Here is a 26,050-nt window from a genome sequence, read left to right as displayed (position 1 = left end):
TTGATCGCGAGGGTGCGAGATTGCTGAGTCCCTGTGGCTCACAGATTACTATTACACCAGATGCAGGGCCTGATGATTCTGCTCCTGGAGACGCGTATGAGCTCAAGTGGGAGTTCGACGAAGACTCTCAACGATACTATGTTTCCTTTCCCGATGATCAGTAGTGTTGCCCAGTTGGGGGTGAACGGGACCGTGTCGCATGTTGTGTTGTCTTTCATTTTGGCGCCGTAGTCGGGCCATAAGTGTTTGGTTGATGTAATGTTATTTATGTACTTGATTGACGTGGCGAGTGTAAGCCAACTATGTTATCTCCTCTTTATTATTCATATTACATGGGATGTTGTGAAGATTCCCTAACTTGCGACATATGCCTTCAATGCGATTATGTCTCTAAGTCATGCCTCGACATGTGGGAGCTATAGTTGCATCGAGGGCGTTACAAGTTGGTAGTCAGAGCCTTCCCCGACCTTAGGAGCCCCATTGCTTGATCGTTTTTAGTGGCCGAGTTGTGTCTAGAAAAATGTTTTGAGTCATTAGGAATTATATATCGGAGAGCTTAGGAATTCTTTTTACTTCCTAGTCTCCTCATCGCTCTGGTAAGGCATCCTGACATAGAGTTTTGACTCTTCTCTTCTCAAATTTCACTAAAAAAATTTTTAGGATCACGCGGGTATCTTGGAATCGTTCCGATGGTTTTATGATGAGAATATTGACTTGGTGCCTCCTGTCAGGGGTTTAGTGGAAGTGTCCCGGGGAGTTGAGCTCTGAGGTGTTGTCATCATAATTTTATCGTTGCAGTTCTGGAATACCTGAGTCTAGTACGCCGACATCGAAAATCTCTTTTATGCAGTTCGTTGGTGAGATAACCTCGACGCCACCCAGTACTGGGGCGGGAGTTCGGGAGTATCGCCATAACTTGTATAACGGATGCTTTTCAAAGGTTGAGGTAGATGGTTTCCGAAGGTTTCTTGGTCATGTGTTGAAGGATGGATACAGCTGGATGTAGGATTTGCTAGTTTGGGTGAGATATTATGCTTCCCCTGTATCCCCAACACCTGATTGCATAACCGGAAAGGTTCGGGAGTTTCATAGGTGGGAATTCTAGTAGCTCTAGTTCTTCTTCCACGGATATTGGTTGGAGATTGGGATTTCTTACCAATTATTCGTTCTTGATCCGTACCTTGTTGATTTATTTCTCTACCTTAATTCTACGTGGCTTCTCAATTTATGGATATGTGACCATTTCAAGAGGAATGCATTCGTTCATTTTGTTCGGATGTGAAGACTATATGTTGCAATTTTCATTCTGTTGGATTCAGCTTCAATAGTTATCTGTCAATGTGCTAATGGTGGTCAACCTCTTCAGGATGGCTCCTCCAACGCGCACGACTCCGAATCCTGATCCGCCACCACCTCCACCTCCTCCAGAGGCATGGCAAGCTGTGATGGCCGCAACCAATGCAAACACACAGCTGATCATGCAAATTCTCCAAGAGCGCAATCAAGGCAGTCAAGGGAATCAAGGCAGCAATCAGAGTCACTTTGCTACACTCAACCAGTTCCTTGCTAACGGGCCAAAGACTTTCAGCAATTGTGTTGAGGCAACCGATGCTGACGATTGGCTTGTGGATCTGTGTAAGCATTTCGAGTGCAGTAACGTCAGGCCTGAGGACTTTGTCAAGTTCGCTTCCTTCCAACTCAAAGATCAAGCTGCAGAATGGTTCCAGCAGTACAAGGACTCCAGAGGTGGACGTGTTATCACTTGGGATGATTTCCGTTGAGATTTCCGAGCTCATCATATTCCTCAGAGCGTGGTTGAAAGCAAGCGTGAGGAATTCCGCAATCTGAAGCAAGTCTCTTTGTCTATCTATGACTACAACAAGTTGTTCCAGAAGCTCGCCCGCTTTGCCAAGCAGGACGTCAAGAGCATGATATATCAGTTCAGGGGTGGTCTCAGAGAAGATATTCAGCTCACTCTTGTACTCTTCGAGCCCTTGAGATACGATGAGTTCTACAACATGGCACTGAAGCAAGAGGCTGCTCAGTTGAGGTGTGATGCTTCCAAGAAGCGAGTCAGAGATGCTACTCCTTCTTCCTCTACTCAAGTGGCCAAGCAGCAGAAGTTTTGGCTTCCTCCTCCTCCGTTCCGTCAGCCGTTTCAGCAGAAGAGCAAAGGTGGCAGTGGTTCTTCCCACCCACCCAACCCTGGCTTTCAGAACAAGACTTCGTCTCAAGCTCCAAGATCGAGTGCTCCGTATCACCGTCCGCTTTCAGAGGTCACGTGCAACAAGTGCCAACAGAAGGGTCACTATGCCAACAAGTGTCTGAACCAGAGGCGTCTTCCTCCTCCTCCTCCTGTCAGATCGACAAGTACAGCTGTGGTCAAGCATAACCCCAAGCATGCCAAGGTCAACTTGCTGAATGCAGCTCAGGCAGAGGAATCATCAGATGTCATCATGGGTAACTTTCCAGTTAACTCTTTTCCAGCAAAAGTTCTTTTTGACACTGGTGCATCGCATTGTTTCATGTCAAGATCATTTGTTTCCAAGCATGACTTCGTTTCACAAATGTTGGGTAAACCTATGGGAGTGGTTTCTCCGGCTAAGTCTATGAGGGCTACTTCAATAGTTCTAGATGTTTCTATCATGTTGGGTGATTTCAAGTTTCTGGCTTCTCCTATGGTTCTTGGTAACTCGGATATTGATCTTATTCTCGGGATGGATTGTTTTTCTAAGCACAAGGCTCAGTTTGATTGTGCAGCCAGGCAGATTCAATTGACCATTCGTCTGAGGATGTAATTGTCTTTGCCGCTCGTGATGATACTATCCGTCTGTTTTCTCTCAATGAGAAGGGTGAATTGGATGCCATCTCTCAAATTCCAGTCGTTTGCGAATATCAAGACGTCTTTCCAGAAGAGCTCCCAGGAATGCCTCCGCACCGGCCAGTTGAATTCGTTATTAATCTTGAGCCTGGCACGGAACCTGTGTGCAAACGTCCTTACAAGCTCGGACCTGAAGAGTAGAAGGAGCTGAAGAAGCAACTCGATGAGCAAGAAAGAATGGGTCTCATCCAGCCTAGTTCTTCTCCATGGGGTCGTGGTGTTTTTTTTGTGAAGAAGAAGGATGGAACGGACCAACTTTGTGTTGATTACCGTCCAGTGAACAAGAAGACCATCAAGAACAAATACCCACTTCCCAACATCAATGAGCTGTTCGAACAACTCAAAGGTGCTCAAGTATTCTCCAAGCTTGATCTCCGTATGGGTTATCACCAGATTCGCATTCGTGAAGAAGATATTCCCAAGACAGCATTCAGAACAAGCTTTGGTTCATATGAATACACTGTCATGTCTTTTGGCCTCGCCAACGCTCCTCCGATGTTCTCTCGCATGATGAACTTCATCTTCAACGCCTACACCAATGACTTCGTTTTCGTCTATCTCGACGACATTCTGGTTTTCTCCAAGAATAAGGAAGATCATGCCAAGCACTTGCGTTTGGTTCTCGACAAGCTGAGGGAACATCAGTTCTACGCCAAGTTCTCCAAGTGTGAATTTTGGCTTGATGAGGTTCTTTATCTTGGTCATATCATCTCTGCCAAGGGCATTGCCGTGAATCCTGAGAAGGTGTCTGCAATTATGAATTGGGAACCTCCTCAGAACGTGAAGCAACTCCGCAGTTTTCTCGGTCTCGCAAGCTATTGCCGAAGATTCGTTGAAAACTTTTTTAAGATCGCGAAGCCTCTCTCAAATCTTCTTCAGAAGCACGTCAAGTACGTTTGGTCTCCGGAGTGTGATATTGCTTTCAACACTTTGAAAGAGAAGTTGATCACTACTCCAGTTCTGACTCCGCCTGATGAATCCAAGCCGTACGAGGTCTTTTGTGATGCCTCTCTCCAAGGTCTTGGCGCAGTATTGATGCAAGAGAAGAAAGTTGTTGCTTATACATCTCGCCAGTTGAAGCCTAATGAGAAGAACTACCCCACTCATGATCTCGGGTTGGCGGCAGTTGTGCATGCTCTTTTGACTTGGAGACATCTTCTATTGGGAAGAAAAGTGGACATTTTCACTGATCACAAGAGTCTCAAGTACATCTTCACTCAGCCTAATCTCAACCTCAGGCAAACTCGATGGGTCGAAATGATTCAAGAGTATAATCCGAGTATCGATTATACTCCAGGCAAGGCTAATGTGATTGCTGACGCATTGAGCAGGAAAGCTTACTGCAACAGTCTGATTCTTAAGCCTTATCAACCCGAGGTTTGTGAAGCCTTCCGCAAACTTAACCTGCAAGTTGTTCCTCAAGGTTTCCTCGCCAACCTTCAAGTCTCTCTTACCTTAGAAGACCAGATTCGCCAAGCCCAGCGTCTTGATGCTATGGTGAAAAAGGTGAAGATTGGGATTGCCAAGAGTCAGTCCAAGTACAAGTGCTACCGCCTTGATGACAAGGACACTCTCTTCTTCGAGGACCGTATTGTTGTACCCAAAGGTGACCTCCGTAAAGTGATCATGAACGAGGCTCACAATTCTCTCCTCTCCATCCACCCTGGGAGCACGAAGATGTATCAGGACCTCAAGCAAGCTTATAGGTGGACTCGAATGAAGCGCGAGATCGCTCAATTCGTGAATGAATGTGATGTCTGCAGAAGAGTGAAGGCAGAACACCAAAGGCCAGCTGGTCTCCTCCAACCTCTTGCCATTCCAGAATGGAAGTTTGACCACATTGAAATGGACTTCGTGACTGGGTTTCCAAATTCCAAGCGTGGCAATGATGCTATATTCGTTGTCATCGACAAACTCACCAAAGTGGCTCACTTTCTGCCTATCAAAGAGTCGATCATTGCAGCTCAATTGGCGGAACTCTATACCTCTCGTATTGTCTCTCTACACGGTATTCCTCAAGTGATCTCTTCAGACCGTGGCAGCATCTTTACCTCGAAGTTTTGGGATTCTTTTCAGAAGGCCATGGGCACCAACATCCGCTTCAGCACAGCTTTCCATCCTCAAACAAGCGGTCAAGTCGAGCGTGTAAACCAGATTCTTGAAGATATGCTCAGGGCTTGTGTGATCTCCTTCGGCATGAAGTGGGAGGATTGTCTTCCTTATGCTTAATTCTCCTACAACAACAGTTTTCAAGCAAGTTCGGGCAAGGCCCCTTTTGAAATTCTGTATGGCAGGAAGTGCCGTACCCCTCTCAACTGGTCTGAAACCGGTGAACGTCAGCTTTTGGGTAATGACTTAATCACAGAAGCAGAAGAAATGTGCAAAGTCAGTCGTGATAACCTCAAAGCAGCCCAATCCCGTCAGAAGAGCTACTATGATAGTAAGCACCGTGATTTGGCTTTCGAGATCGGAGATCATGTTTACCTCCGCGTCTCTCCTATGAAAGGTACTCGTCGCTTCGGTATCAAAGGGAAGCTTGCCCCTAGATACGTGGGACCTTTCAAGATTGTCAGCAAGAGAGGCGACCTCGCCTATCAACTCGAGCTTCCTTCAAACTTTGCAAATGTTCATGATGTGTTCCATGTCTCTCAGCTTCGAAAGTGCTTCAAGACTCCTGACCACACCGTCAACTTCGTGGACATTGAGCTCCAAGAAGATCTCTCTTATCGTGAGCACCCAGTTGCTATTCTTGAAGAGACTGAACGCAAGACTCGCAACAAGTCAATCAAATTTCTCAAAGTCAAGTGGTCACACCATTCCGACCGTGAAGCTACCTGGGAACGCGAGGATCACCTCCGTTCTGAGTACCCGGCGTTCTTTCAGTCCTAGATCTCGGGACGAGATCCTTTCGTAGTGGTGGAGTGTTGTAACACCCCGGATGTAACTTTCCCTATTTGTACTCCAACTCTTGCCGTTTCCGGCGTTAAGCTATATTTATTTTCTCGGGTTCAGGTTTTTGTCTCCATGTGTTGTTATCGTTGTCATGCATCTCATATCATGTCATCAGGTGCATTGCATTTGCATACGTGTTCGTCTCATGCATTCAAGCATTTTCCCCGTTGTCCGTTTTGCATTCCGGCGCTTCGTTCTCCTCCGGTGGTCATTTCTAGCTTTCTTTCGTGTGTGGGGATTAAACATTTCCGGATTGGACCGAGACTTGCCAAGTGGCCTTGGTTTACTACCGGTAGACCGCGTGTCAAGTTTCGTATCATTTGGACTTCGTTTGATACTCCAACGGTTAACCGAGGGACCGAAAAGGCCTCGTGTGTGTTGCAGCCCAACACCCCTCCAATTTGGCCCAAAACCCACCAAACTCTGCTCCTTGCTCTAGAGCGTTCGATCACGATCGCGTGGCCGAAAACCGCACCTCATTTGGACTCTCCTAGCTCCCCCTATGCCTATATATACACCCCTCATTCCAAATTCGCGGTTCCTCTCCCCCCTAAACCTAAAAAATCCCAGATCCGCCGCCGCCGGACGTGTCTAGGCGGAGCCGGACAACGTCCACCGCCACCGCCGCCAGCCAGGACGAGCCACGTGGCGCCCGGCGCCCGCCGCCGCCGCGGCCCGCAGGGGCCCGAGGCCGGCTCTCCCGCGCCACCTCCCGGGCCGACCTCGCCCGCACCCCGCCGCCACCTCCTCGCGCCCGCGCCTGCCCGGCCGGAGCTCGCCGCCCGCCGGAGCTCGCCGCTCGCCGGAGCCCGCCGCACGCTGCCGCCTCGGCTGCCGAGCACCCCGACGCCGGCCACCGCCTCCCCCGACGCCGGCCACCGCCTCCCCGACGTCGGCGGCCTCGGATCCGATCAGCTACATTGCCCGGTCGCGCCTCGGTTTGCATGCCCGCCGAAGAACCCTAGATCTGGTTGTTTTTTCTCTAAGTCCTCAGAATTTTCAGTCCAAGTTGCTCTGTTCGAGGCTCCGTAACTTTGCATCCGTAGCTCAGATTTGGGCATATAGCATATCAAAATGTTCATCTCAGAGAGTACATCATTTCATTCCATTGCATCATTTTCATTTGAGCTCATCTTTATGCCCGAAATGCTGTTAGAAGGAGGCTCCATGAGTTAATTGTCAGATCTGCTAGTTCATCTTAGACTTTTGTCATTTTTGCTATGATTAATGTGTGCATGATATGCCCGTGAGTTCTTCATATGTTTTGTTAAGGGTTTTCTCATCTATCCAGAGGTGCAACCCATGTATTTTTAGGATGTGTGTGGTGACTTGTGCAAGCTTGCAAAGTGGTGCACTTGCTAATTCTGTTTTCAGGGACTTAGTGATTTCACTAAGTCCTGGGATTGTTTAGTTCATGATGCCATATGTTCCTATTGTTTCCTAGTGATCCGTGCCTCTTTTGAGGATGATCAGTAAGGGAGTTTTGTTAATCTTGTAGTGCTCTATCCATACATGTCTTTGTTTTCAATTATGGAGCACCCTAGCTTGAGTCAATCGAGCTCTACTTTTGCTTCGTGGTGAATCTGGGCAGATCGTCAACTTGTTTTCGATTTTGCCGATGTTATTATAATTGATCCGTGCATGCTATGCTATTGTTCTTGTCATGTCTAGCTTGCATTTTGTGCCTTCTTAAGGGACGTATGCTTGTCTTGCCATGACTTGCACCGTGGTGAGTGCATCGAGCTCGTAAACATGCCTTCGTGAGTTATGTTTCAGCATGTCCCAGTTTTCACAGTGTCTGAAAACTGATTATGTTTTTGCTATGTTCGTGTGCTTGTTAGTATTTTTTGTGATCCCTTTTGGCTCAAGGTCACTAAGGGACTTTTGTTAAGCTTGTTGAGTAGCTCCATGCCATGTCTTTCTTTGTCATGTTCAGGTTCTGTAGCATGTTATTTTGTTGCTCCGAAGAGGGCTATATGATCTGAAATTCCAGACAAGTGTTAATTTCACTAAGTCTGAGATCTGTTTTACCATTTGCGTTTTTGCCATGCTTGTTTGAATCTGTTAATGGATGAATTGGCCATGGCTCAGTGTTAGACTTTTGTTAAGAATCTTGTGTGCATCCCTGCCATGTATTTTGATGTCATGTTTGGGTGTTGTAGCATGTTCATCTCGTTGCATTTAGATGCCTACTTGCTGTAAATCGCAGACCGGTGTCATTTTTGAATCGCTTGCCATTTCCAAACAGTAACTCCGATTCCGGCGTTCTTTATATCGTTTTCAAGCGATTTCATCTCATCTTTCCAGTGGCACCCTTGGAATTCCAAGTTCAGGCCAGGTTCATGCATTTCCTGTCATATCTTACTTTTTGCATCCCGCATCGCATCCCGCATAGCATATCATCATTTCATCATATTGCTTGGTCTTGCACGTGGTTGATTGTATTCTTGTTGCTTGTTTGTCTTGTTTGGGTAGAGCCGGGAGACGAGTTCGCTAACGAGGAGCCCGTTGAGTTTGCTTGTGAGGATCCAGTCAACTCTGACAACTGTGCAGGCAAGATGATCATACCCTCAAAATCACTACTATCTTTGCTATGCTAGTTTGCTCGCTCTTTTGCTATGCCATTGCTACGAAGCCTACCACTTGCTTGCAAACTTCCCAAATTGCCATGTCAAACCTCTAACCCACCATTGTCCTAGCAAACCATTGATTGGCTATGTTACCGCTTTGCTCAGCCCCTCTTATAGCGTTGCTAGTTGCAGGTGAAGATTGGAGGCCGCTCCTTGTTGGAACATTAATTTACTTGTTGGGATATCATCATATTGCTATGTTATCTTAATGCATCTATATACTTGGTAAAGGGTGGCAGGCTCGGCCTCTCGCCTAGTGTTTTGTTCCACTCTTGCCGCCCTAGTTTCCGTCATATCGGTGTTATGTTCCCGGATTTTTGCGTTCCTTACGTGGTTGGGTTATAATGGGAACCCCTTGACTGTCCGCCTTGAATAAAACTCCTCCAGCAATGCCCAACCTTGGTTTTACCATTTTCCGCCTAGCCTTTTCCCTTGGGTTTCACGGACTCAAGGGTCATCTTATTTTAACCCCCCAGGCCAGTGCTCCTCTGAGTGTTGGTCCAACCTAGAGCACCGTGCGGGGCCGTCCCTTGGCAACTTGGGTTACGTTGGCTCCCGTATGCATAGCTTATCCGGTGTGCCCTGAGAAAGAGATATGTGCAGCTCCTATCGGGATTTGTCGGCACAGCGGGCGGTGTTGCTGGAGTTGTTTTACCATTGTCGGAGTTGTCTTGAATTACCGAGATACCGAGTCTGATCGGAACGTCTTGGGAGGAGGTCTATTCCTTCGTTGACCGTGAGAGCTTGTCATGGGCTAAGTTGGGACTCCCCTGCAGGGATTGAACTTTCGAAAGCCGTGCCCGCGGTTATGGGCAGATGGGAATTTGTTAATGTCCGGTTGTAGATAACTTGAACCTTAGTTTAATTAAAATGAATCAACCGAGTGTGTTACCGTGATGGCCTCTTCTCGGCGGAGTCCGGGAAGTGGACACGGTGTTGGAGTAATGTTTGCGCAGGTTGTTCTCTAGTTTCTCGCTCGTGCTTTGCCTCCTCTTCTCGCTCCCTTTTGCGAATAAGTTAGCCACCATACTTGCTAGTCGCTTGCTGCAGCTCCACTCATATTTTACCTTGCCTTACCTATAAGCTTGAATAGTCTTGATCGCGAGGGTGCGAGATTGCTGAGTCCCTGTGGCTCACAGATTACTATTACACCAGATGTAGGGCCTGATGATTCTGCTCCTGGAGACGCGTATGAGCTCAAGTGGGAGTTCGACGAAGACTCTCAACGATACTATGTTTTCTTTCCCGATGATCAGTAGCGGTGCCCAGTTGGGGGTGAACGGGACCGTGTCGCATGTTGGGTTCTCTTTCATTTTGGCACCGTAGTCGGGCCATGAGTGTTTGGTTGATGTAATGTTATTTATGTACTTGATTGACGTGGCGAGTGTAAGCCAACTATGTTATCTCCTCTTTATTATTCATATTACATGGGATGTTGTGAAGATTGCCTAACTTGCGACATATGCCTTCAATGCGATTATGTCTCTAAGTCGTGCCTCGACACGTGGGAGCTATAGTCGCATCGAGGGCGTTACATCCAACTCTTGCCGTTTCCGGCGTTAAGTTATGTTTATTTCCTCGGGTTCGGGTTTTTGTCTCCGTGTGTTGTTGTCGTTGTCATGCATCTCATATCATGTCATCATGTGCATTGCATTTTGCATATGTGTTCGTCTCATGCATTCGAGCATTTTCCCCGTTGTCCGTTTTGCATTCCGGTGCTTCGTTCTCCTCCGGTGGCCATTTCTAGCTTTCTTTCGTGTGTGGGGATTAAACATTTACGGAATGGACCGAGACTTGCCAAGCGGCCTTGGTTTACTACCGGTAGACCGCCTGTCAAGTTTCGTGCCATTTGGACTTCGTTTGATACTCCAACGGTTAACCGAGGGACCGAAAAGGCCTCGTGTGTGTTGCAGCCCAACACCCCTCCAATTTGGCCCAAAACCCACCAAACTCTGCTCCATGTCCTAGAGCGTTCGATCACGATCGCGTGGCCGAAAACCGCACCTCATTTGAACTCTCCTAGCTCCCTCTAGGCCTATATATACACCCCTCCGTTTTCGGATCTTCGTCCTCCCCGAAACCCTAAAACTGCTCCTCCTACCGACGGACACGTCCGATTCGGGCCGGACTTGTCCGCCACCGCCCGCCGCCGCCACGTGTCACCGCCCCGTTGGCTGCGCCCGCCGTCCCTGCCGCCGGCCAGAGGAGGCCCAGGGCAGGCCCTCCGCCGCCACCGCCCGGGCCGAGGCTCGCCCGCACCCCGCCGCCATCTCCTCCGCGCCTCCTCGCCCGCTCCGCCGGCCGCCGCCCGCCGCCACCGACCTCGCCGGCGCCGCGGTCGCCGCCCGCCACCACCGGCCGCCGCAGCCTCGTCCCCTACTTCGGCCGGCCCAACTCCGGCGACTCCTCCGGCCGTCGATCCTCGGGCTCCGTGCGATCCAGATCTGGATCGGAGCTACAGTAAACCCTAAGAGGTCGGATTTTTCTCTAAGACCCTAGGAGGTCGAATTTTCTCCAAGTCCCAGAATTCCTGATCCAAGTTGCCATGTTCGTGGCTCCGTAACTTTGCATCCGTAGCTCCGATTTGGGCATATAGCATATCAGAATGTTCAACTCAGAGAGTACATCATTTCATTCCATTGCATCATTTTCATTTGAGCTCATCTTGATGCCCGAAATGCTGTTAGAAGATGGCTACTTGAGTTAACTGCCAGATCTGTTACTCCGTTTAGCACTTTTGTCATTTTTGCCATGATTAATGTGTGCATGATATGCCCATGAGTTCTGCATATGTTTTGTTAAGGGTTTTGCCATCTTTCCAGAGGTGCAACCCATGTATATTTTAGGATGTGTGTGGTGACGTGTGCAAGCTTGCAAAGTGGTCACTAAGTCCTGGGATTGTTTAGTTCATGATGTCGTATGTTCATGTTGTTTCCTAGTGATCCCTGCCTCTTTTGAGGATGATCAGTAAGGGAGTTTTGTTAATGTTGTAGTTCTCTATCCATCCATGTCTTTCTTTGCATTTATGGAGCACCCTAGCTTGAGTCAATCGAGCTCTACTTTTTCTTCGTTGCGAATCTGGGCAGATCGTCAACTTGTTTATGATTTTGCCGATGTTATTGTAGTTTTTCCGTGCATGCTATGCCATTGTTCTTGCCATGTATAGATTGCATTTTGTGCCTTATTAAGGGATGTATGCTTGTCTTGCCATGACTTGCACCGTAGTGAGTGCATCGAGCTCGTAAACATGCCTTCGTGAGTTATGTTTCAGCATGTCCCAGTTTTCACTAAGTCTGAAAACTGATTATGTTTTTGCTATGTTCGTGTGCTTGTTAGTATATTTTTGTGATCCCTTTTGGCTCAAGGTCACTAAGGGACTTTTGTTAAGCTTGTTGAGTAGCTCCATGCCATGTCTTTCTTTGTCATGTTCAGGTCCTGTAGCATGTTATTTTGTTGCTCCGAAGAGGGCTATATGATCTGAAATTCCAGACAAGTGTTAATTTCACCAAGTCTGAGATCTGTTTTACCATTTGCGTTTTTGCCATGCTTGTTTGAACCTGTTAATGGATGATTTGGCCGTAGCTCAGTGCTAGACTTTTGTTAAACATCTTGTGTGCATCCCTGCCATGTATTTTGTTGTCATGTTTGGGTGCTGTAGCATGTTCATTTCATTGCATTTAGATGCCTACTTGCTGTAAATCGCAGACCGGTGTCATTTTTGAATCGCTTGCCATTTCCAAACCGTAACTCCGATTCCGGCGTTCTTTATATCGTTTTCAAGCGATTTCATCTCATCTTTCGAGTGGCACACTTGGATTTCCATGTTGAGGCCAGGTTCATGCATTTCCTGTCATATCTTGCATTTTGCATCCCGCATCGCATCTCGCATAGCATATCATCATTTCATCATATTGCTTGGTCTTGCACATGGTTGATTGTATCCTTGTTGCTTGTTTGTCTTGTTTGGGTAGAGCCGGGAGACGAGTTCGCTAACGAGGAGCCCGTTGAGTTTGCTCTTGAGGATCCAGTCAACTCTGACAACTGTGCAGGCAAGATGATCATACCCACGAAATCACTACTATCTTTGCTATGCTAGTTTGCTCGCTCTTTTGCTATGCCATTGCTACGATGCCTACCACTTGCTTGCAAGCCTCCCAAATTGCCATGTCAAACCTCTAACCCACCTTGTCCTAGCAAACCGTTGATTGGCTATGTTACCGCTTTGCTCAGCCCCCTCTTATAGCGTTACTAGTTGCAGGTGAAGATTGGAGGCCGTTCCTTGTTGGAACATCTTTTATTTACTTGTTGGGATATCATTATATTGCCATGTTATCTTAATGCATCTATATACTTGGTGAAGGGTGGAAGGCTCGGCCTCTCGCCTAGTGTTTTGTTCCACTCTTGCCGCCCTAGTTTCCGTCATATCGGTGTTATGTTCCCGGATTTTTGCGTTCCTTACGCGGTTGGGTTATAATGGGAACCCCTTGATAGTTCGCCTTGATTAAAGCTTTTCCAGCAATGCCCAACCTTGGTTTTACCATTCGCCACCTAGCCTCTTTTTCCCTTGGGTTACCGGAGCCCAAGGGTCATCTTATTTTAACCCCCCCCCCAACCCGGGCCAGTGCTCCCTCTGAGTGTTGGTCTGAACCGGGCAGCCTGCGGGGCCACCTCGGGGAAACTTGAGGGTTGGTTTTACTCATAGCTTGACCTATCTGAGTGTGCCCTGAGAACGAGATATGTGTAGCTCCTATCGGGATTTGTCGGCACATTCGGGCGGTGTTGCTGGTCTTGTTTTAACCTGTCGAAGTGTCTTGAATTACCGAGAAACCGAGTCTGATCAGAACATCTTGGGAGGAGGTCTATTCCTTCGTTGACCGTGAGAGCTTGTCATGGGCTAAGTTGGGACTCCCCTGCAGGGATTGAACTTTCGAAAGTCGTGCCCGTGGTTATGGGCAGATGGGAATTTGTTAATGTCCGGTTGTAGATAACTTGAACCTTAACTTAATTAAAATGAATCAACTGAGTGTGTTACCGTGATGGCCTCTTCTCGGCGGAGTCCGGGAAGTGGACACATTGTTGGAGTAATGTTTGCGCAGGTTGTTCTCTAGCTTATCGCTCGTGCTTTGCCTCCTCTTCTCGCTCACTTTTGCGAATAAGTTAGCCACCATCCTTGCTAGTCGCTTGCTACAGCTCCACATATATTTACCTTGCCTTACCTATAAGCTTAAATAGTCTTGATCGCGAGGGTGCGAGATTGATGAGTCCCTGTGGCTCACAGATACTATAACTCCAGATGCAGGTCCAGGTGATTCCGCTCCAGGTGACGAGTACGAGCTCAAGTGGGAGTTCGACGAGGACTCTCAGCGTTATTATGTTTCCTTTCCCAATGATCAGTAGTGGTGCCCAGTTGGGGGTGATTGGGACCGTTGTCGCATGTTGGGTTTTCTTCTATTTTGGTGCCGTAGTCAGGCCATGAGTGTTTTGGATGATGTATGTTATTTATGTACTCTGATGTGACGTGGCGAGTGTAAGCCAACTATGTATCTCCCCCTTTTATTATATATTACATGGGATGTTGTAATGATTGCCTGACTTGCGACATTGCTTTCAATGCGGTTATGTCTCTAAGTCGTGCCTCGACACGTCGGAGCTATAGCCGCATCGAGGGCGTTACAAGTTGGTAATCAGAGCCTTCCCCGACCTTAGGAGCCCCATTGCTTGATCGTTTTTAGCAGCCGAGTTGTGTCTAGAAAATGTTTTGAGTCTTTAGAAATTATATATCGGAGAGTTTAGGAATTCTTTTTACTTCCCAGTCTCCTCATCGCTCTGGTAAGGCATCCTGACGTAGAGTTTTGACTCTTCTCTTCTCAAATTTCACTAAAAAAAAAATTTTAGGATCACGCGAGTATCTTGGAATCCTTCCGATGGATTATGGTGAGAACATTGTCTTGGTGCCTCCTGTAAGGGGTTTAGTGGAAGTGTCCCGGGGAGTTGAGCTCTGAGGTTTTGTCATCATAATTTTATCGTTGCAATTCTGGAATACTTGAGATATGTTCGCCGACATCGGAAATCTCTTGTATGCAGTTCGTTGGTGAGATAACCTCGACGCCACCCAGTACTGCGGCGGGAGTTCGGAAGTATCGCCATAACTTGTATAACGGATGCTTTTCGAAGGTTGAGGTAGATGGTTTCCGAAGTTTTCTCGGTTATGTGTTGAAGGATGGATATAGCTGGATGTAGGATTTGCTAGTTTGGGTGAGATATTATGCTTCCCTGTATCCCCAACACCTGATTGCATAACCGGAAAAGTTCGGGAGTTTCATAGGTGGGAATTCTAGTAGTTCTAGTTCTTCTTCCACGGATATTGGTTTGAGATTGGGATTTCTTACCGATTATTCGTTCTTGGTCCGTACCTTGTTGATTTACTTCTTCTACCTAATTCTACGTGGCTTCTCAATTTATGGATATGTGACCATTTGAAGAGGAATGCATTCGTTCATTTTGTTCGGATGTGAAGACTATATGTTGCAATTTTCATTCCGTTGGATTTAGCTTCAATATTTATCTGTCAATGTGCTAACGGTGGTCAACCTCTTCAGGATGGCTCCCGCTAAGAGCACCAGTCAGAACCAGAATCAAGATCCGCCACCACCTCCACCTCCTCCAGAGGCATGGCAAGCTGTGATGGCCGCAACCAATGCAAACACTCAGCTGATCATGCAAATTCTCCAAGAGCGCAATCAAGGCAGTCAAGGGAATCAAGGCAGCAATCAGAGTCACTTTGCTACACTCAACCAGTTCCTTGCTAACGGGCCAAAGACTTTCAGCAATTGTGTTGAGGCAACCGATGCTGACGATTGGCTTGTGGATCTGTGTAAGCATTTCGAGTGCAGTAACGTCAAGACTGAGGACTTTGTGAAGTTCGCTTCCTTCCAACTCAAAGATCAAGCTGCAGAATGGTTCCAGCAGTACAAGGATTCCAGAGGTGGACGTGTTATCACTTGGGATGATTTCCGTCAAGTTTTTCGAGCTCATCATATTCCGCAGAGCGTGGTTGAAAGCAAGCATGAGGAATTCCGCAATCTGAAGCAAGGCTCTTTGTCTGTCTATGACTACAACAAATTGTTCCAGAAGCTAGCCCGCTTTGCCAAGCAGGACGTGCCTGATGAGAAGAGCATGATATATCAGTTCAGGGGTGGTCTCAAAGAAGATATTCAGCTCGTTCTTGTCCTCTTTGAGCCATTGAGGTACGATGAGTTCTACAACATGGCACTGAAGCAAGAGTCTACTCAGTTGAGGTGTGATGCTTCCAGGAAGCCAGTCAGAGATGTTACTCCTTCTTCCTCTACTCAAGTGGCCAAGCAGCAGAAGTTTTGGCTTCCTCTTCCTCCGTTCCGTCAGCCGTATCAGCAGAAGAGCAAAGGTGGCAGTGGTTCTTCCCACCCACCCAACCCTGGCTTTCAGAACAAGGCTTCGTCTCAAGCTCCAAGATCGAGTGCTCCGTATCACCGTCCGCTTTCAGAGGTTACATGCAACAAGTGCCAACAGAAGGGTCACTATGCCAACAAGTGTCTCAACCAGAGGCGTCTTCCTCCTCCTCCTCCTGTGAGATCGGCAAGTACAGCTATGGTCAAGCATAACCCCAAGTTCGCCAAGGTCAATATGATGAATGCAGCTCAGGAAGAGGACTCGTCGGATGTGATCATGGGTAACCTTCCTGTTAATGATATTCCTGCAAAAGTTCTTTTTGACACTGGTGCATCGCATTGTTTCATGTCGAGACCTTTTGCATCTAAGCATGATTTTGTTACTCAAGTGTTGCCGAAGCCGTTGGCTATCGTCTCTCCGGCCCGTCAAATGACATCTCGAGTTTGCGTTCCGGATGTTACTATCACTTTGGGTGACTATAAGTTCTTGTCCTCTCCAAATGTTCTTTGTGACTCGGATATTGATCTTATTCTCGGAATGGATTGGCTTTCTAAGCACAAGGCTCAGCTTGATTGTGCAGCCAGGCAGATTCAATTGACTCATTCGTCTGAGGATGTAATTCTCTTTGCCGCTCGGGATGATTCTATCCGTCTGTTTTCTCTCAATGAGAAGGGTGAATTGGATGCCATCTCTCAAATTCCAGTCGTTTGCGAATATCAAGACGTCTTTCCAGAAGAGCTCCCAGGAATGCCTCCGCACTGGCCAGTTGAATTCGTTATTGAACTTGAGCCTGGCACGGAACCTGTGTGCAAACGTCCTTACAATCTCGGACCTGAAGAGTTGAAAGAGCTGAAGAAGCAACTCGATGAGCAAGTAAGAATGGGTCTCATCTGGCCTAGTTCTTCTCCGTGGGGTTGTGGTGTTCTTTTTGTGAAGAAGAAGGATGGAACGGACCGACTTTGTGTTGATTACCGTCCAGTGAACAAGAAGACCATCAAGAACAAATACCCACTTCCCAACATCAATGAGTTGTTCGAACAACTAAAAGGTGCCCAAGTATTCTCCAAGCTTGATCTCCGTATGGGTTATCACCAGATTCGCATTCGTGAAGAAGATATTCCCAAGACAGCATTCAGAACAAGCTTTGGTTCATATGAATACACTGTCATGTCTTTTGGCCTCGCCAACGCTCCTCCGACGTTCTCTCGCATGATGAATTTCATCTTCAACGCCTACACCAATGACTTCGTTTTGGTCTATCTCGACGACATTCTGGTTTTCTCGAAGAACAAGGAAGATCATGCCAAGCACTTGCGTTTGGTTCTCGATAAGCTCAGGGAACATCAGTTCTACGCCAAGTTCTCCAAGTGTGAATTTTGGCTCGATGAGGTTCTTTATCTTGGTCATATCATCTCTGCCATGGGCATTTCCGTGAATCCTGAGAAGGTGTCTGCAATTGTGAATTGGGAACCTCCTCAGAACGTGAAGCAACTCCGCAGTTTTCTCGGTCTCGCAAGCTATTGCCGAAGATTCATTGAAAACTTTTCTAAGATCGCGAAGCCTCTCTCAAATCTTCTTCATAAGCACGTCAAGTACGTTTGGTCTCCGGAGTGTGATATTGCTTTCAACACTTTGGAAGAGAAATTGATCACTGCTCCAGTCTTGACTCCACCTGATGAATCCAAGCTATACGAGGTCTTTTGTGATGCCTCTCTCCAAGGTCTTGGCGCATTATTGATGCAAGAGAAGAAAGTTGTTGCTTATACATCTTGCCAGTTGAAGCCTAATGAGAAGAACTACCCCACTCATGATCTCGAGTTGGCGGCAGTTGTGCATGCTCTTTTGACTTGGAGACATCTTCTATTGGGAAGAAAAGTGGACATTTTCACTGATCACAAGAGTCTCAAGTACATCTTCACTCAGCCTAATCTCAACCTCAGGCAAACTCGATGGGTCGAAATGATTCAAGAGTATAATCCGAGTATCGATTATACTCCAGGCAAGGCCAATGTGATTGCTGACGCATTGAGCAGGAAAGCTTACTGCAACAGTCTGATTCTTAAGCCTTATCAACCCGAGGTTTGTGAAGCCTTCCGCAAACTTAACCTGCAAGTTGTTCCTCAAGGTTTCCTCGCCAACCTTCAAGTCTCTCCTACCTTAGAAGACCAGATTTGCCAAGCCCAGCTTCTTGATGCTATGGTGAAAAAGGTGAAGATTGGGATTGCCAAGAGTCAGTCCAAGTACAAGTGCTACCGCCTTGATGACAAGGACACTCTCTTCTTCGAGGATCGTATTGTTGTGCCCAAAGGTGAACTTCGTAAAGTGATCATGAACGAGGCTCAAAATTCTCTCCTCTCCATCCACCCCGGGAGCACGAATATGTATCAGGACCTCAAGCAAGCTTATTGGTGGACTTGAATGAAGCGCGATATCGCTCAATTCGTGAATGAATATGATGTCTGCAGAAGGGTGAAGGCAGAACACCAAAGGCCAGCAGGTCTCCTCCAACCTCTTGCCATTCTAGAATGGAAGTTTGACCACATTGAAATGGACTTCGTGACTGGGTTTCCAAAGTCTAAGCGTGGCAATGATGCTATATTCGTTGTCATCGACAAGCTCACCAAAGTGGCTCATTTTCTGCCTATCAAAGAGTCGATCACTGCAGCTCAATTGGCGGAACTCTATACCTCTCGCATTGTCTCTCTGCACGGTATTCCTCAAGTGATCTCTTCAGACCGTGGCAGCATCTTTACCTCCAAGTTTTGGGATTCTTTCCAGAAGGCCATGGGCACCAACATCCGCTTCAGCACAGCTTTCCATCCTCAAACAAGCGGTCAAGTCGAGCGTGCCAACCATATTCTTGAAGATATGCTCAGGGCTTGTGTGATATCCTTCGGCATGAAGTGGGAGGATTGTCTTCCTTATGCTGAATTCTCCTACAATAACAATTTTCAAGCAAGTTCGGGCAAGGCCCCTTTTGAAATTCTGTATGGCAGGAAGTGCCGTTCCCCTCTCAACTGGTCTGAAACCGGTGAACGTCAGCTTTTGGGTAATGACTTAATCACAGAGGCAGAAGAAATGTGCAAAGTCAGTCGTGATAACCTCAAAGCAGCCCAATCCCGCCAGAAGAGCTACTATGATAGTAAGCACCGTGATTTGGCTTTCGAGATCGGAGATCATGTTTACCTCCGTGTCTCTCCTATGAAAGGTACTCGTCGTTTCGGTATCAAAGGGAAGCTTGTCCCTAGATACGTGGGACCTTTCAAGATTGTCAGCAAGAGAGGCGACCTCGCCTATCAACTCGAGCTTCCTTCAAACTTTGCAAATGTTCATGACGTGTTCCATGTCTCTCAGCTTCGAAAGTGCTTCAAGACTCCTGACCGCACCTTCAACTTCGAGGACATTGAGCTCCAAGAAGATCTCTCTTATCGTGAGCACCCAGTTGCTATTCTTGAAGAGACTGAACGCAAGAATCGCAACAAGTCAATCAAATTTCTCAAAGTCAAGTGGTCACACCATTCCGACTGTGAAGCTACCTGGGAACGCGAGGATCACCTCCGTTCTGAGTACCCGGAGTTCTTTCAGTCCTAGATCTCGGGATGAGATCTTTTCGTAGTGGTGGAGTGTTGTAACACCCCGGATGTAACTTTCCCAATTTGTACTCCAACTCTTGCCGTTTCTGGCATTAAGTTATATTTATTTCTTGGGTTCGGGTTTTTGTCTCCGTGTGTTGTTGTCGTTGTCATGCATCTCATAGCATGTCATCATGTGCATTGCATTTGCATACGTGTTCGTCTCATGCATTCGAGCTTTTTCCCCGTTGTCCGTTTTGCATTCCGGCGCTTCGTTCTCCTCCGGTGGTCATTTCTAGCTTTCTTTCTTGTGTGGGGATTAAACATTTCCGGATTGGACCGAGACTTGCCAAGCGGCCTTGGTTTACTACTGGTAGACCGCCTGTCAAGTTTCGTATTATTTGGACTTCGTTTGATACTCCAACGGTTAACCGAGGGACCGAAAAGGCCTCGTGTGTGCTGCAGCCCAACACCCCTCCAATTTGGCCCAAAACCCACCAAACTCTGCTCCATGTCCTAGAGCGTTCGATCACGATCGTGTGGCCGAAACCCGCACCTCATTTGGACTCTCCTAGCTCCACCTATGCCTATAAATAGCCCCCCCGTTTTCGGATCTCGGATCTCTCCCCGTCCAACCCAAAAAAAAAACATCTCCGCGCCGACGGACATGTCCAGAGCCTAGCCGGACACGTCCGCCGCCGCCCCGCGCCCAACCGAATGCTAACATGTGGCACCGGCCACACCCGCCGCCGCTGGGCCCGAAGGCCCGTAGCCGGCCCCCGACGCCGCCTCCGCGGGCCAGAGGAGACGCCCGCACCGCTGGCCTTCTCCTCCGACGCCGGCCGCCGCCCCGCCACCGCTCGCCGCCTTGCCGGGCCGGCGCCGCCCCACCGCCGCCGCCCGAAGCACGCCGCGCCGCCGCGGGCCACCCCCTCCGCCGGGCCGGAGCAAGCTCCACCGGCGCCCGGTCCTCTCCACCGACCCCGGCCTTCTTCCCCGTCGGATCCGGCGAGCAGCTACAGTAAATCCGGCGACCTCGGTTCCCATGCCCGATCTGGATCTAGATCTGGAAATTGGACGGTTGACTTTCTCCTCCCGAAACCCTAATTTTTATGCATACTTTGACCAGCCGTATATCCGCATCCGTAGCTCTGTTTTGGGCATATAATATATCAAAATGTTCAAATCGACGAGTACATTATTTCATTCCATTGCATCATTTTCATTTGAGCTCATCTTGATTCCCAAAATGCTGTTATAAGGAGGCTTCGTGAGTTAATTGTCAGATCTGCTAGTTCATCTTAGACTTTTGTCATTTTTGCCATGATTATTGTGTGCATGCAATGCCTGTGAGTCCTTCATATGTTTTGTTAAAGATTTTGTCTTCTTTCCAGAGGTGCAACCCATGCATTTTTAGGATGTGTGTGGTGACTTGTGCAAGCTTGCAAAGTGAGGGACCCGGGAAATCTGTTTTCAAGGACTTAGTTGTTTTCACTAAGTCTGGGATATTTTAGTTCATGATGCCATATGTTCAGCTTGTTTCCTAGTGATCCGTGCCTCTTTTGAGGACGATCAGTAAAGGAGTTTTTTTTAATAATGTTATGCTCTATCCATCCATGTATTTGTTTGCAATTTTGGAGTACCCTAGCTTGATTCAATCGAGCTCTACTTTTGCTTCGTGGTGAATCTGGGCAGATCGTCAACTCGTTTGCGATTTTGCCGATGTTATTGTAGTTGATCCGTGCATGCTATACCATTGTTATTGCCATGTATGGCTAGAATTTTGTGCCTTCTTAATGGATGTATGCTTTCCTTGCCATGAATTGCACCATAGTGAGTGCATCGAGCTCGTTTACATGCCTTCGTGAGTTATATTTCAGCATGTCTCAGTTTTCACTAAGTCTGAAAACTGATTGTGTTTTAGCTATGTTCGTGTGCCCGTTAGTATATTTTTGTGATCCCTTTTGGCCCCAGGTCACTTTGGGACTTTTGTTAAGCTTGTTGAGTAGCTCCATGCCATGTTCTTAATTGTCCTAATCAGGTCATGTATCATGTTGTTTTGCTGCTCCGAAGAGGGCTTCGTGATCTGAAATTTCAGACAAGTGTTAATTTCACTAAGTCTGAAATCTGTTTTGCATTTGCGTTTTTGCCATGCTTGTTTGAACCTTTTAATGGATGAATTGGCCGTAGCTCAGAGCTAGTATTTTGTTAAGCATCTTGTGTGAATCCCTGCCATGTATTTTTTTGTCATGTTTGGTGGCTGTAGCATGTTCATTTCGTTGCATTTAGATGCCTACTTGCTGTAAATCGCAGACCGGTGTCATTCTTAAAACGCTTGCCATTTCCACACCGTAACTCCGATTCCGATGATCTTTATATCGTTTTCAAGAGATTTCATCTCATCTTTTCAGTGGCACCCTTGGAATTCCAAGTTTAGGCCACGTTCATGCATTCCCTGTCATATCTTGCATTTTGCATCCCGCATCGCATCCCGCATAGCATATCATCATTTCGTCATATTGCTTGTTCTTGCACGTGGTTGATTGTATCCTTGTTGCTTGTTTGTCTTGTTTGGGTAGAGCTGGGAGGCGAGTTCGCTACCGAGGAGCCCGTTGAGTTTTCTTGTGAGGATCCAGTCAACTCTGACAACTGTGCAGGCAAGATGATCATACCCCCGAAATCACTACTATCTTTGCTATGCTAGTTTGCTCGCTCTTGCTATGCCAATGCTACGATGCCTACCTTTTGCTTGTTAGCCTCACAATTGCCATGTCAAACCTCTAACCCACCTTGTCCTAGCAAACCGTTGATTGCCTATGTTACCGCTTTGCTCAGCCCCTCTTATAGCGTTGCTAGTTGCAGGTGAAGATTGGAGGTCGTTCCTTGTTGGAACATCTTTTATTTATTTGTTGGGATATCATTATGTTGCTATGTTATCTTAATGCATCTATATACTTGGTTAAGGATGGAAGGCTCGGCCTCTCGCCTAGTGTTTTGTTCCACTCTTGCCGCCCTAGTTTCCGTCATATCGGTGTTATGTTCCCGGATTTTGCGTTCCTTACGCGGTTGGGTTATGATGGGAACCCCTTGATATTTCACCTTGATTAAAGCTTGTCCAGCAATGCCCAACATTGGTTTTACCATTTGCCACCTAGCCTTTTCTTTCCCTTGGGTTCTGCAGACTCAAGGGTCATCTTATTTTACCCCCCCCCCCCCGGGCCAGTGCTCCTCTGAGTGTTGGTCCGAACTAGAGCCCCTTGCAGCGCCATCTCAGGGAAACTCGAGGGCTGGTTTTAGTTGTACGGATTGCTTATCTGAGTGTGCTCTGAGATAGAGATATGTGCAGCTCCTATCGGGATTTGTCGGCACATTCGGGCGGTGTTGCTGGTCTTGTTTTAACCTGTCGAAGTGTCTTGAGTTACCAAGATACCGAGTCTGATCGGAAAGTCTTGGGAGGAGGTCTATTCCTTCGTTGACCGTGAGAGCTTGTCATGGGCTAAGTTGGGACTCCCCTGCAGGGATTGAACTTTCGGAAGCCGTGCCCACGGTTATGGGCAGATGGGAATTTGTTAATGTCCGGTTGTAGATAACTTGAACCTTAACTTAATTAAAATGAATCAACTGAGTGTGTTACCGTGATGGCCTCTTCTCGGCGGAGTCCGGGAAGTGGACACGGTGTTGGAGTAATGCTTGCGCCGGTTGTTCCTCTAGTTTCTCGCTCGTGCTTTGCCTCCTCTTCTCGCTCTCTTTTGCGAATTAGATAGCCACCACATATGCTAGTCGCTTGCTGCAGCTCCACATATATTTGCCTTACCCCTTCCTATAAGCTTAAATAGTCTTGATCGTGAGGGTGCGAGATTGCTGAGTCCCTGTGGCTCACAGATACTATAACTCCAGATGCAGGTCCAGGTGATTCCGCTCCAGGTGACGAGTACGAGCTCAAGTGGGAGTTCGACGAGGACTCTCAGCGTTATTATGTTTCCTTTCCCGATGATCAGTAGTGGTGCCCAGTTGGGGGTGATTGGGACCGTTGTCGCATGTTGGGTTTTCTTCTATTTTGGCGCCGTAGTCGGGCCATGAGTGTTTTGGATGATGTATGTTATTTATGTACTCTGATGTGACGTGGCGAGTGTAAGCCAACTATGTATCTCCCCCTTTTATTATATATTACATGGGATGTTGTAATGATTGCCTGACTTGCGACATTGCTTTCAATGCGGTTATGTCTCTAAGTCCTGCCTCGACACGTGGGAGCTATAGCCGCATCGAGGGCGTTACATACCCTCAGCCTCAAGGGTGAACTACCCCCTCCTCATCATGGAGAGCGTCGGGACGATGAAGATGGCCACCGGTGAGGGGTTCTGTGACGCCCCGAGACCGATGCGCCAGGTGTCTTCCAGTTATTCATTATTTGTTGCCGTGTCATTCGCTTAAGTGTTGTATCTTGCCATGTCATCATGTGCATTGCATCATCATGTTTTCAAAACTTGCATCCGTCCGGACCCGACCCAGTTCCGTCCGTTGTTCGTTCTGAGCCCAGACACACTTGCACGCGCCCGCGGCTTGTTCGAAATATTATTTTATAAGTGGCCAGAAAATATTCTCGGAATGGGATGAAAGTTGGCATGCAGTGTTGTTTTGTTGTTAGTAGGTCGCCTGCCAAGTTTCATCGCATTCGGAGTTCGTCTGATAGCCCAACAGTTAAACTAAAGCGGCATTATAGCCGGTCTAACGTCGGACGTTTTCGGTCTCCGGAAACAGTCGCCGAGGCTCTCTCTCCTCTTCTCTCATCTCGAGACCGTCTTTACAGTCCACTACTCACCGCCAGGCCCTACCTAACCTCTCTCGTCAGCCCACGACCCTCCTCACGCGCGCGCCCGAAAGCTGTTCTGGCCCGACCCGGGCAGTCGTCACCGTTGGATCCCGAACATCCCCAAACGTCTACAAAACATCACCATTTTCTTTTTTGGACTACCTAGTGTATTTTTCTCGACCGCTCGATTTTAATTGGAGGGACGGATTAGCCCCTAAACTATCTCTCTTTCCTTATATATATAGTCCCTAGTCTAAATCTGGACAAAACCCTATTTTCTAGGGATCCTACCCTAGCGTCGCCGCCACTCTCTCTCGGGATTTCCCCCAGATCCGATCCGTCCAATTCCCCCAACCAGCGCAATCGTCTCCCTCCTCGATCGCCCACGACCCCGAGCCACTTCTCCCGCCGGCAACCGAAGCCACCGACCCGGACCCCGTCGTCCTCCGGCAGCACCCAGGAGCTCAAGCTCCCTCTCTCGGTCCATGGCGCCCTCGCCCCGAGCACGCAGGACCGCGCCCTTCCTCCCTGCTCTCCCTTCCCTTTCTCTATTTTCTTTTCTGTTCCCCGCTATCTCTCTCTGTCACCTCCACAGGACGCCATGGCCGGCCTCTTCTTACGATCCATCGCCGCGCCTCCGTCTCCTTCAAGCAGCAGCAGCGTCCTCATGTCGTTCGCGGCCTCATTTACTCCAGCAAGCCTCGCCGGAGTTCTTCCGACGACCACCTAGGGCATCACCGTCATCAACCAGAGATGCCGGGCCACGGAGCCGAGCTGCCCGATGCCTTCGCTTCCTCCACCGGGTCTCCTTACCTCGCCGCCCAGACCCGCCGTCCTGTGCCTCGCCCGTGCGCCGGCGTCGTCAGCTTCGCCCTTGCGCCTCCAGTCCAGGTCGCCGCCGCCTTGCTCCATTTCCATCAACGGCTTCCTCTCTGCTCTTTCTCCTCACCAGCTCTCTCTCTCTCTCCCTCGCAGCAAGACGCTGCCGCTGGTGCTCGTCGTCGTCCTAGTCCCGACCCCCGCCGGATCCGGCCGGTCCCCCGCCTCGCCTCACCGCTACTCTGCCTCGTCGTTGCCAGAGTCCATCACGCGCCTGCTGGCTCCCTCTGCTTCGAGCAACAGGACGAGTACCGCCCCTGCGTTGACCCGTTCCAGTGCCAGCGAGAACGAGCGACTGGCCCAGCCGCAAGCCCCGCGGCCCAGCTTCCTCCTCCATAAACTGGGCCTCAGCCCAAAGTGAGCAGCCCCTCTGTTTTTTTCTTGTTGTTGGGCCAACAGTTTCGGCCCGAGGTGTTTTTTTCCTGCTGCGAATTTGTCTAATTTCCAGAGAAAGACAGTTTTGCAGAAAAGCCCCTGTTCTTCATGCATTTAATAACTTCACAACCGTGCATCGGATCTAAATAAATTATATATGAAAGTTGCTTAGAATTTTGTCTAGTTTAATAATATGCAACTTTCATCCATGTTTGAAATGTTTAAAATGCTGTTTGATTAAATTTTCTCCCATGTCATGTTAAAATGCTTTAATTCATAACTAAATAACCGTAGCTCCAAACTTAAAAAACTTTATATGAAAATGGGGTAGAAAAATGCCTAGTTTAACATGGTGGCATCACTTTGCATGTTTAACAACTCTAAAATTGTGATTAGGGCAGAACAGCACCAAATCTAAGAGATGCATATGGGGATTTACCGGAATTTGTTGTTCGTTGTTTCCGGCCTCATTTAACCTTGACTAGATAGGTAGTTTTATTTTGCTTCACCCTCTTGCCAT

Source organism: Triticum urartu, chromosome 1A (genome assembly GCF_056163025.1).
Source record: "Triticum urartu cultivar PI428250 chromosome 1A, HENAU_Tu73, whole genome shotgun sequence".
In the NCBI taxonomy this organism is placed as follows: Eukaryota; Viridiplantae; Streptophyta; class Magnoliopsida; order Poales; family Poaceae; genus Triticum; species Triticum urartu.
Note: the sequence above shows the minus strand (reverse complement) of the source record.